Raw genomic sequence first — 12,283 nt, forward strand, 5'->3', positions numbered from 1 at the left:
GAATGTTATGGTGAAAAGTATGCTGTAGTAAAGAGACATTCTTAAGAAGAAGACTTACCTCATCACATGCTGAATTCTGATTTTATTTCACTACAGGTAACGAAAGACTTCAGAGGTAGGCAATGTTTAATTGAAATTTCAGACAAGCAGCATGCTAAAATTCAGAGACAAAAGGTAGGATTCAAGGCACAGTCAGTCCACTTGTTTTGGAATTCAGCACAATTTTCCATTTTGAGAAGACCAACTCACTAACCCAAATAAGCTGATGTTTCCAAAGGTCCACACTTCTGACATCACTAAAGAGGCCACCATGGAAACTATGCTTTCAAATGACTTCCATTATTTGAACCTTGCTACAGATTTTAAATGACATTCAAGCAGACTGAAGTTGAGATACTGTTGGATTTTAGTCCACCTTCTGCCATTTATGCAATTTGCTACTTTTTTTCTTCTGGGATTTGCAAGACAAATGAGAGCCATTTGCTGATGTTCTGTCTCTGAGCACAAGCTGGGAATGACAACGCGTTTGAGCTCATGCTGTGCTCTAGATGCTCTTGTTGCAATGTTTCTTTCTGTTCCTTCAAGGAATGGAAGCTGCTGCAATAGAACTGTTCTCCGCCCTCTCTTCAGGGATGTGAATTGCGTTGAATGTGGAGTTTATTATGGAAATTACTAACTGTAATACGTGAAGTTAATAAAAGACTTACTAAAATATGTGGTTTATACATTTTATATGGAGGTGGCTCATAGACACACCACAGTCATCCATATGTTGATGGAGCTCGTCGACATTTGGCTCCACAGCTGTTTATGATCTGAGCTACTCCTTAACTCCCAGCCTGCCCCACTGCTCTTACTGTTGCCTCCTGTGTGCTTTTCTTTCTGGCTGTTGCTTGAACACCAGCCTCTGCTCTGCCCTAACCCCACTTTGCCCAAGGCCTCCCTTAGGGAATGATCTCATGTCACCTTTAGGGTCAAGAGAAAATATTCCAGAATGCTTCAGACACAGAAAGGACTGAGAGAGTGATTTTGGTCAAACATCAGAGGGTTCTACTTCCTTGCTACAGAACATAAATGAAAACAGGTAGCCCCAATTCTTTACTGATAAACCATCTGCCACAAGGAAATTTATGCAACCGTTCATTTAATGAGTTGCATCAGCCTGTAGACAGGTAGCAAACACTGCCATCTGCATAAATGGTTTCCTTTTTCATTTAATCTGAATGCTATATCTTAGAAATGAGAGTCAAGGGGGAATATATTGATTCTTGTGGGGCCTCTTCTTTTCCCATGGACTCACTGAATTCAGAACGAGAGGGTAAGCTCAGCATTTTCCAAGATTTCTTCTTGGATCTTTTGGCCCCTTAAATAAGAGCTGCAAAGAAAAAGGAAGGTAAAAAATAGACAGCCTCTCATAGCCTGGTGTTTGGAAATAGCGCTACAACAGACTTTAAACCAGAAAGGTTTATCTTGCTAGTAAAGGACAACATCTCTCACCAGTTACCTTTAGTAAGGTATTTTCACCCTTTGGAAATAAAGCAAAAACCAGAACAGAATAAAATGCTGCTGTTTTAAACCCATGTTCCTTGTGGACAAAGTTGTGTAGCTATAGAAAGAGCTACAGAGATCCCAAGGGATTATTCTTGAAGGCAAGGTCTATGTGGTGTATGTGGCTACACTCTCTTTTTCCAGCTGTGAGCTGGAGATGCAAAGTAGCAGGGCAGGAGATGTGAAGGAGGTGTGGCACTCTAGAGAAGCTTGAGTGACTGTGCTTGCTAGTCAACAAAAAATAAGACCTTTCTCTCATCTCTGCATTATTGCTGGTGTCATATGTGATGCTCTGTTCTCATATTAGTCTGGGGACAGTTTGACACGGTTGAAGGCATCACTAGAGTCTTATAGCCTGGTCAAAAAAGTATGAGGACTACTGAAGTCATTAAGTCGCCTTCTCCTCTGAAACACACAGGGGTCTGCTGTGGTTCAAGATTTGACACCAAGTTTTTATAATAAAAATAGTCTTTTGTGCCAGAATCTAAAAGTGAGATCTTTTCACCTAAGGAACAACAGCGATGCTCCTGTCGTTTCTGATACACCAGCATTTCAGCTTCATTTTCTTTGGCTTCAAGTCCATTGTCAGCAAGTTAGCGTTTGCTCTATTAGTTTAGTGCTATGTGGTGCTCCAGCAGCAGTGATCCAGCAAGTCAGGCCATGATTTTAAATGTCTCAGGGCCCAATTTTGCATGCGCACAAATACGTTTGTTCATATGTATAATCTCATTGATCTCAATGGAGGTTTGGACTTTTAAACTATGTTCAGCACCTAGACTGCACTTGAACTGTGATTACTAGTTATTGTATCCAAAGCATTGGTTACAGTTATTGTTAATTCATGTTATCAAGGCTAATATTAAGTATTTACATTTGTTCAAACAGTGCAGGATAAACATTTGTTAAAAATGTTAAGGAACTCAATACAAATAAAATAAAGCTCAAACACTTCCTTCTGAGATCCTTATGTCTAATTGTAAATAAAGTCTTCTGTGTTGGATAATGAACCTCTTGTGTTTCTTTTCATGATATTTTGGGTGTTTTTTCCTAGTGATTGATTTTATTAATTGATGAATAAGCGAGCTTACGGCTAACCTTGTTGTGTCAGTGTACCCTGGCACATCACGGCTGCTTAGAAGTGCATACCATGTTTGATGTTGCCCCATGATATACTATAAATACCAGTGACATACAAAATTTATGCTCTGGATTACAAAAAGGAGGAGACTTTGTGGGCAGAGCTGAGCACCAGCATGTCTAAACTGAAGCAATTCTAAAACAATCCCAGGAAACCAAGTTCAGAGCGAGACCTGCTTTCAACTCCCTTGAGCTGGATGCGTTGGCAGGATGGTATTAGCACATCCAGCAGCACATTGCAACATCCTTTGCTGTCTCTGCTGGCCTGGCAGGTTGGGTGGGAGGGGAGCCCGGCTACACTCACATCTCACGTTCCCCGCCCACCCCAGGTCTGTAGTGGTGAAAATCACTGGTGAAAATCAGACCTGACCCAAGATCTAACAGCCTATATTCTTACACACCAGAGGAGGTGTGCCAGCTTTTGATCTCAAACTGGTTATGCTTTCAAAGTCTTTCTTAAAACCTGTTCTTCTCACCTAGCCTACCAGTGTCTGTTAAGGTAATGTAAACATGCTACTGCACTCTGAAAAAGAAAGAAAATTTATGTTTTCTCTGTTCTTTTAACTGTGAGACTAGGAAAGGAGTTGTTTTATTCATGGGTGTACACATCAACTGTATTTAAAAACACAATGAATTTAATAACTAATATGTTTACAGCTTTTTTTTTTAGTAGCCCTATAAAACCAAAAACCAAAGAGGCATATAACTCACGCTTACCAAATGCAAACTGCATTTATAAATAGATGCTCTTCATTTTCTGTTCTCTGTCCCCTCTTTGCATACCAGATAACTCTGATGTTCTGTGGTTGCACGCTCTCCCAGCAGTACCCAAAGGAGCCCACTCAGCCAGCACCAAGCTGGGACCTTTCCTAGCTCTACTGTCTAAAACAGAAATGAAATGCTTTGCAGTAGGCGCCACCCAAAGGGCATACAGTTTTTGACAGGTTCTCTTGCTTCATTTCGGCATAGGCAGTGAAAAATAATGCTGGCTAAAATTCATTGTTGCTTCCTCTGCCAGTTGACATCACCAGAAATAATTGCATCACTTTAAAACTAGTGTGAGAAAAAAACACATCCTAAGTGTCTGCTGAATGACAGTCAGATGCAGCGCTAAGACAGATATTTGGTGCCCATTAATATTCCAGAGTGTTTTCCTAAGGCCAGGGTTTCCCTTGAGTTCTGTGAATGGGTGTTTTACGAAATGCTTGATGTAACCAGGTGCACCCAGATTTTTCAGGACTCTATTTCTTGCCCAGCATCCCTTGTGTAACACCAAGGAATTGTGGACAAATCAGGACTTAAATAAAGCCATGTGTGTGCTCTTTTATGTGGCTTTGGTTTTGGATGCACCTTAAAAACATTTGCAATTTCAGCCTTGCTGAATATTGCATATATTTCCATGTAGGACTTGGGAAGCAACATTTTTTCCCTTACTTTTTCCTTGTAATTTTTCCAAATGGAAAGCCCACATATGTGAATGCTTCTAAAGGTAAATTTCTACACTGACACTTTTTTTCATGATAGGAGCTACAAGACGATTGGCACTTCAAACCAGCAGTGGATGGTAAAGGCTGCTGGAGGTGCAGGTGCTTTTGGGTACTGACATAAAAATCGAGACATTTCCTGTGTTTTTACCACAAATGTGGAAGCATATCCTGCTCTGTGCATTCACTTTACAAGTTGTTTATCTTTGCAGTGGTCAAACACTGGGTCTGCTTTGAGAAATCAGAAGTTACCACTACAATTAATGAACACGGATGGAGACACGCACAGAGAGTGACTGTGATGTGGCAGCAGCTGCATTTTATTCTGCAGTCTTGACAACCTCAGTCTGGTTGTCTTCAGAAGGATAAATTGAAGAATACTGTTGACATTCATGGACTCACTGACAGAAAACAAGGACAAAAGGGGAACCGGGGACCTCTAATTATTTCTATTTTTCCTATGAGCAATGGGGAAAAGCACTAAGAAAGAACTTTTGTCAAAGCATATACTTTAATTCAATGACAAGTCAGTGCAGTTAAGAAGTTAATTCAGGAAATCTATTCCAGCCGCCATCTAATCTTCAAGGCAGCAGACAGAGACTTTTCTGAGCACCCAGGAGCATCACCTGCTTTGCTGAATAGATATACATACATGTCTCCTGTGTAAGATCTTTTGGCACTCAGTACAATCCTGAAAGAGCCATATCTATAATCTCTTTCCATAGCCTCATTTTTCAGGACTGGGCTCTTTAACAGAGTTGCTGGGCTGAAGACAAGGCCGAAAGAGAGGTAATGAGTACAAGAGGCCACAAAAATCATGTAGGAGGTTAGATGGCAAGACTTTTGGCTAGCTTTGGCAGAGTGCCTCTGAGACAGCTTGCCTTTGCATATCCCCATCTCAGGTACCCAATCCTCCCTCGCTGAGCAGCCAAGTTACCTTATTCATAGATCATAGAATCATAGAATCCTAGGTTGGAAGGGACCTCAAGGATCATCTGGTCCAACCTTTCTAGGTAAGAGCACAGTCTAGACAAGATGTCCCAGCACCCTGCCCAGCTGAGTCTTAAAGGGTCCAATGTGGTGGAGTCAACCACTTCCCTGGGGAGATCATTCTAATGGTTGACTGTTCTCTTTGTGAAAAATTTCCCTCTCGTGTCCAGTCAAAATGTCCCCAAGAACAACTTGTGTCCATTCCCCCTTGTCCTCTCCACGTGACTCCTTGTAAAAAGGGAGTCTCCATCTTCCTTGTAGTTACCCCTTAGGTACTGGTACATGGTGATGAGATCCCCTCTAAGCCTCCTTTTCTCAAGGCTGAACAAACCCAGCTCTCTCAGCCTGTCCTCATATGACAGGCTTCCCAGTCCTTTGATCATCTTGGTGGCCCTTTTCTGGACCCCCTCCAGCCCGTCCACATCTTTTTTTGTATAGTGGGGACCAGAACTGTACACAGTATTCCAGGTGTGGTTCCACACCTGGAATAGATACAGGACTAGATACTTAAAATTTAAATCCTTTGCTGTTCTTGCTTCACAACTGAGCTCTTTTATGAAACCTCCCCTAAAGCTCTTTGTAGGCAGGAGACAGAAATGAATGAAGAGAATACCCGGCTAAATAATTCAGGAGCAGATTTCTATTAACTCTTCTTGCTAATCTCTTCTGAGCTTTTTTACAGCCACTTCTTGGATGTTCAAAAATAGTGTTTAGGAAGAAATAATTTCTTGCAGCCCCAAAACCTGAATAGCATGTTTATATATAAAAATATGTATTTTAAAGTTTTGACGGTATTGAATCTTTTGGTCCACATGCACCGATGCGGCAAAACTTGGGAATGCAATACACCTACCACAAGCGCCAGCGATCAATACTTTACAACTCACTGAGTCACTGTTCACAGTGTAGGAGTAATGTGCAAAGCATGGAGCAATCCCAGAGGCAAACAGTGAATAATTTTGAATGAGAAATGAGAGTTACACATTTGCATTCTATTTGCAAGCAAATGCTAAGCTGAAAGAGGAAACGCTGTGCAAGGCTTGCCTTCAGCTTGTCCTTTCTGTATTTACAGGGGCCACACAGAGCTCTTCCCTGGGTTCTCCTACACCCAGGAAAGGAAAATGGAAGGGGAGAGCTTCACATTTCTCTTGCTGTTCCCTCACAACATTGATTCTTGCTCCTTTAGAAAAGGAGGGGTGAGACTGGAGATTTTTATGAAGAATTTCCTGCTGCCATTACATAATAACCCCACAACTGAACATTTTCAAAAACTCTCCTTACTTTTATACATGTTTAGTGCTGTGCAGCTTAACTTCCAGGCCTCACCACGCAGTTTCTGCGATGCGCACTAGATGGCAATGCAATATCTAGGCTGACAGTCCCAAATTCTCCAAATGGCCTGTCCAGGGCAGCTCACCCTGCACCGGGGTTTGGGTGGATACACTTGGATGTAGCGAGACTTCAGCTGAGGCCCCTTTTGTCACATTAATCTGGAGCATAAAATAAGCATTGCATCACCACCTCACACAGCTTGGTAGTGTTGCAACTGTTACCTAATTCGTTTATATATGTTAGCATATGGCTTCCACAAAAAATAGATATTATAGAGATTTTTTTTTTTTTTACAAAGCTTCATTTCATCCTGTGAAGAAATTGTGAAATACTTGAACTGGGAGAAATCACGTAGCCTCAGGCCTGAAAACAACATAAAAGATGCTCCACTTGCTGTTTGCCAGCTGCTGCAGACCCTGGTCTCTGCTCAGAGGGCCATGAAGAACATGAGAAAGCATGCAAGACCTTCATGCTCAGCAAACCCAATTGCTGCCCCTTAGAATCATAGAATGTTTTGGGCTGGAAGGGACCCCTAGAGGTCATCTAGTCCAACCCCCCTCAGTGAGCAGGGACACCGCTAACTAGATCAGGTTGCTCAGAACCCCATCCAACCTGGCCTTGAATGTTTCCAGGGATGGGGCCTCCACTACCTCTCTGGGCAACCCGTTCCAGTGTTTCACAACGGTCACTGTAAGGAATTTCTTCCTTATATCTAGTCTATACCACCAGAGCAACAACTCCCACTTTCCAAGACTCCTCCTTTTTAATATCCCCATTTTCCATCCATAAAACTCACCTTCCCTGATTGTCTCTGCTTCCTGTGGCTATGAGGACATCTGGCTTGAGCATTTGAGCTCAGTTTTACTTACAGTGCTGACATGTCTAGTAATTGCTCTGTATTTGTGTAGTTTTGTATTTAAAATATTTGCTTAAATATGATTACAGGATCCCTCCTGGATTTTCTGTTGTAAATCAAGGCTCTAACCATTAACTGATATGCTGCCTTTATTGCAGGACATGTTTTGGTTGTAGAGAAAGGAGGTTACGATTCTATCTCTTGTGTCTGAGAGGAACACATGTATTACAATGAAAGTAGCTAGATAGATAGTTGTATACTGAGACAACATATTTGCACAGATAATAAAAATATCCAATTAATGGGGTTGCCATGATAGCAGCCCTGAATGACAGGAACTAGAAAACCCATGTAAACTTGACTCTGTAGCCTACCTTCAAAAATGTGTCTGCAGGGTGGTCTGTGGGGTTTACTGAGTGAGCAGGTTATGAGCCAGTTCTGATCCCCATTGTCAAGCTAATAGTGCAAGCCCTGATGAGAACCTCAGCAACCTGGTTCTAGAAGTTAGATGACAGATAGGTCAAGTCCAGCTGAAATTATGGTTAGACCACTATTTACCTGTAGCCATTATTATGGAAATGAAGTATCCATCTGTGTGGATTTCTTGTCTTTAGGCATAAGGTATGTATACTTCCTGGAGTTAGGAAGACTGGACAGCAGCTTATCTTTTATTTAGAAAATCAAACTTACAAAAAAAAAAAGTGTTATAAATTTTTCCTTACCTGACCATGTTTTTGAAACTAAAAATATAAAAAATATAAAAGTTATTTGAGAAGGCTTCTGAAATGATTTGTTAAAAATAGGTTTTCCTCAAAAGATTTTTTTAAATAGTAATTTGAAATAACTTCTTGGTATTGATATAATTCAGGGAAGAGATGAGAGATTTTGAGTCCCCCCTGAACTTCAATCATATTAAAATTGAAGATATCATCAAAGAAGGAAAAATAAGGTTTTGTTGGGTTTGATCACATCTTTTGCCAGGACTGATTATTTACAGGTGTGCCAGAGGAGTGATATGTATATATGTATGTATGTATGTTTTTATACACAATTACTGACCAAAGGAGACATGTTGGAATCTGTGCCTGATGAGTCTATGATCTCTCATCCCAGTGACATAACATCCTAATACCTAGGTGAAACCATTTCTTGTAACACTCAGGAGACCCTTTATAATGATAGATGATCAGTTTATTTTTCAAATTCAAATCATTTGAATTATATGGACAGAGAGTCGGTACTAGACTCTCAGTTATTCCTCAGAGAAATAAGGACCAAGATGTTACATCAGAAGTTACCCATGTTGCTAAACAGACAAGGTGCCAAATGCTGGGCTTGATCAAGTTTCCCTCTCTGTTAATATTTGCAACATGCATGCATGGATGTCCTGAAGATACGGTTTCTGTCGACTGGCCTACATCTGGTATAAGGAGGATATTGGGTGTAAGTGTGTCCAACTGTCAGTGTATGTTATGGAATTTTCTGGTAACAATTATAGCATGAGGATTTCATCCTAAATTTTACAGTCATTTGGTATAATATTTCTCTTATGGCCTTTTCGTATATACAATTACCAAACTGGTCTTTTCTTATATTCTAAATAAGAAACCTCTACCTTTGACTGCGATTATTTTTTGGCACACCTGCTTTTCACTGAAGAAAAATGTTTTAAATATCTTTACCCACTGAACTTGGCATGGAGACGATCCTGCAGGGAGCTGGTACCGTAGTGAAGGTTTTTGTGCATTTCAAATGTTGATTTAGAAACTTGTATCCATTATTCAAATTAGCTCTCCAAATTAACTTTGCAGCTTGTCTTGCCTGATTGAAGCTTGGCGCATGGTAGCTTGGTGTCCCTGCTGAAGACTAGGACTTCATGCTGAGTGCCTGAAGGGCAAGGAGAATATTTCCAGGTCTGAGGAGGTGGTGGAGGCGTGTTAAAATGACAGATATGCAATGTGTATTAAGCTCTCCATTACTGGCTTTGCCAAAGAAGATTTCATAGGCAGCTGCCATCGCATGAATTCATCTCCAGCTGCTGACTCACCAGGGAGTGCACACAGCTGCTGATATATAAAATACTGCCTTTCGCTACTTCTGACCCCCTTGGTCTGCTTTCTCCAGCCCTTGGCAGTGGCCATTGCCGGTTCCTCCAGACAAGCTTTGTCAGCTGACAAACATGCAAAAAGCTGCATTGTGAAGCAGACAGTTGCTGTACATGACATCATTACTGCATACCCACATAAATAAGAAAAAAAAAAGTAAAATTGCACCACCTGATAAGGCTGGAACTCTCCATTACATCATCTGCAAACACACCCATTACATTGTATACTGCATCACACCCTCTTCACCTATTTCTTCTGCCTTGATAACCACCCATTGTTTTGCTAATGACTGTTTTCCAACACTGTGCACAACTGCACCTGAAACCCCCAACTACTCAGGGTGGTAAAGTCAGATAGCTGGCGGTGAGACAACAGAAATGCATTTGAGAAGATAACACATACCATGGCCCTTCTGCTGGGCACAGCCCCACACTCTTGACCAACTTTCCCATCATAACTCAACAAAGTGAAAGTCAGTGCAATTTGGGAAAAGACATACAAACCTGCTGGACATACTCTTATCTTTTTTTCCTGCATAACTCAGACCTGTATACAAGACTGATAATGTCTCTAAGTACCCGCCAGCCCCTTTGCTTCCAGAACTCCATGCTTCAGTGCAAAAAATGCATGTCTAGGACTTTTCCACATGGGGTATTAGTGATTTACTCAGTGTGTTCCAATAGTTTGCTCAAAGCATGGGGCAATGTGTTGGCGCAGAGAGATGCAGGGGCTGAGGCTGGGCAACCTAGATGCGCTGGTAGCCAGAGAGGGCACAGCCCGCCCCTGGGGAAGGGCACAGGCTTTTTCAGGTGCCATCAATTTCTGAGCTTTACGGGATTAGGAAAAGGATTTTAAGAGAGTCATGGATTTCTTGGCAGGATTGAGGTATTTTAATAACTGCAATATCACAGGATAAAAAACTTTTACTCATTTTCTAGGCCACAGTCCCAGCTCTTGGTGGTCACAGGAGGACTCAGACCTGCACTGCCCTCAGGCTGCAGTCCTGTTTTCAAGAGCTTAAACCTTCACATACCGGGCATTTAAAACCCAAATGTTCAAAGAGACCTGATCACTGAAGTACTGCTTACACCTATGACTCCTATTCATTTCAGTGTGTCTTAAATAACAATTACTCAGCTACCCCTGGATCGTGGGCCCAAGGCTCAGGTTGCTCTGGTTTGTAAAGAGCCCTGAAAATCTGACCCCAGAGGGATCGATCATGAGGCCTACCAATACCCACCTAATGAAAAAGAGCAACTGATAAATATAACCCAAAGCTAGACTGCAACAGGTGCCATTTAAAGAGTCCAGGTTTGGATTTCAAACCATGTGTGAGCTACTGCAAATGATGACCTGGTCTACTTTCAAATAGGTGGACCACCCCAGCTCCCACAAATTCAATGGAAATCTTTCTGTTAGTGGAGTCAGTGTCGGTTTGGGACATTTTACCTTAATGAAAGGTGTCTTGCAAACAAAAATTCATCTGCTTTGTTTCATTTCTATGTTCGGAGGTTGAGTGTTGCAAACCAGAAGGTATGAAAGCAGCAAGCATTTAGTGAAGATCCAGATAATGCTTCCCAGTAAAAGTTTTTGCTCTTTCTTGTATGCATTTTTCTACTGAAAATCAGTGGTGTGTAGTCAAAAGTTAATAAATGTACCAGCTTTCAGCATCTGGAGAAATCATAGTCCAAGATAAATTGTATGCTTCACATATTGTTTAGCTCTGGTGTGGTCACTTGATTCCTGAGGAATGAACACATTCTGTGTGTGTAGGACAAACTCTTCACCCTAAGAATGCAATCTAGCAAACACCAGCTGTTTAGGGTTTTAGCCAACAGAACAGGAGGAAAAAAATAAAATAAAAAAAGCTAGAAATCTGTATTTACAGCTGCATTAACACTTAATACCATGAATTTCTTTCAGACTCAGAACAAAACTGACCTTTAAGAGTAGCAAACTTGGAATACAAATGTAAAACATGGCCTGATTATGAAAGCTCTGATATAAAGCAGGTTTTATTCTTACAGCGCTTGTCAAGCCCTCAGCTTGGAACTGCAAAGCTCTTTGGTTGCCATGCTTTTCCAGGCAGACGATAAATCTGCCTGCTTTGTGCAGTTTGATATGACAGCATGGCTCGTGCGACTCTTTTAAGCAATGAAAATATGTCTGAGACCACAAGATTGTGTCACAGATAGAGGAGCTCCCACTTGCACTGTTTTTTTCACAGGGACGCTAAGGGTATTGAAAAGCTCCTGGCTCCTGCACATATGGTCATTTATTGATTGGCTTCATAGATCCAGTTACAGCAAATGACATTATATGCCCTCCTCCCTAATTAGTTAATGAAATCCCCTTGGGCTGCAACAATTTCCATATCAAAGTGGGTGGTTCATGCATAAATATAATGACTGGAGCTGAAGCAATCCTTTTAAAAGCAGAAGCACAAGGCCAAAGGCCATTTCCTACACTTAAATTAGATAATTTAAAATCAAGTTGGATCAGGTGTTGCTGTGGTCATAGAGCTGTGCTGGGCAGTCTGAATTACTCTGTCAGAAAGAACGTTAGGGCTGTACATCTCCTCTGCTTGTAGTGGTCTGGAAGCCGGGAAGGGTGGAGGAGGCTGTTCCTGGGAGCAGCTCTCCAGCAGCACAAAGAGGTCAATGATCATCCAGGTATATCCACCAGAGTCAAGCAGCTTGGTCCTCACTGCAGCCTTTCAACTGTCCTGCCCTGTGACTCCTTCTGCCTCTTATCTGCCTTGCTAACCTAGATGGAGGATGTCACTTATGTATTTGTACAGGGCCAAGAGCAAAAAATTGGTGCTCTGG

The 12,283-nt window shown here is 41.5% G+C and overlaps 1 protein-coding gene across 2 annotated transcripts in view; it reads left to right on the top strand.

Moving 5' to 3' along the window:
• Positions 1 to 835, top strand: part of CD36 (CD36 molecule) — a 30,239-nt gene extending 29,404 nt beyond the window's left edge. For both annotated transcript variants that reach the window (XM_035901082.1, XM_009645654.2), the window contains exon 14: positions 97 to 835. The gene's annotated coding sequence lies outside the window, so the exon portion shown is untranslated. The remainder of the gene's footprint in view (positions 1 to 96) is intronic.
• Positions 836 to 12,283: the final 11,448 nt, after the last annotated feature.

The sequence above is a fragment of the Egretta garzetta genome, unplaced genomic scaffold (genome assembly GCF_000687185.1).
Source record: "Egretta garzetta isolate BGI_Z169 unplaced genomic scaffold, ASM68718v1 scaffold148, whole genome shotgun sequence".
Lineage (NCBI taxonomy): Eukaryota > Metazoa > Chordata > Aves > Pelecaniformes > Ardeidae > Egretta > Egretta garzetta.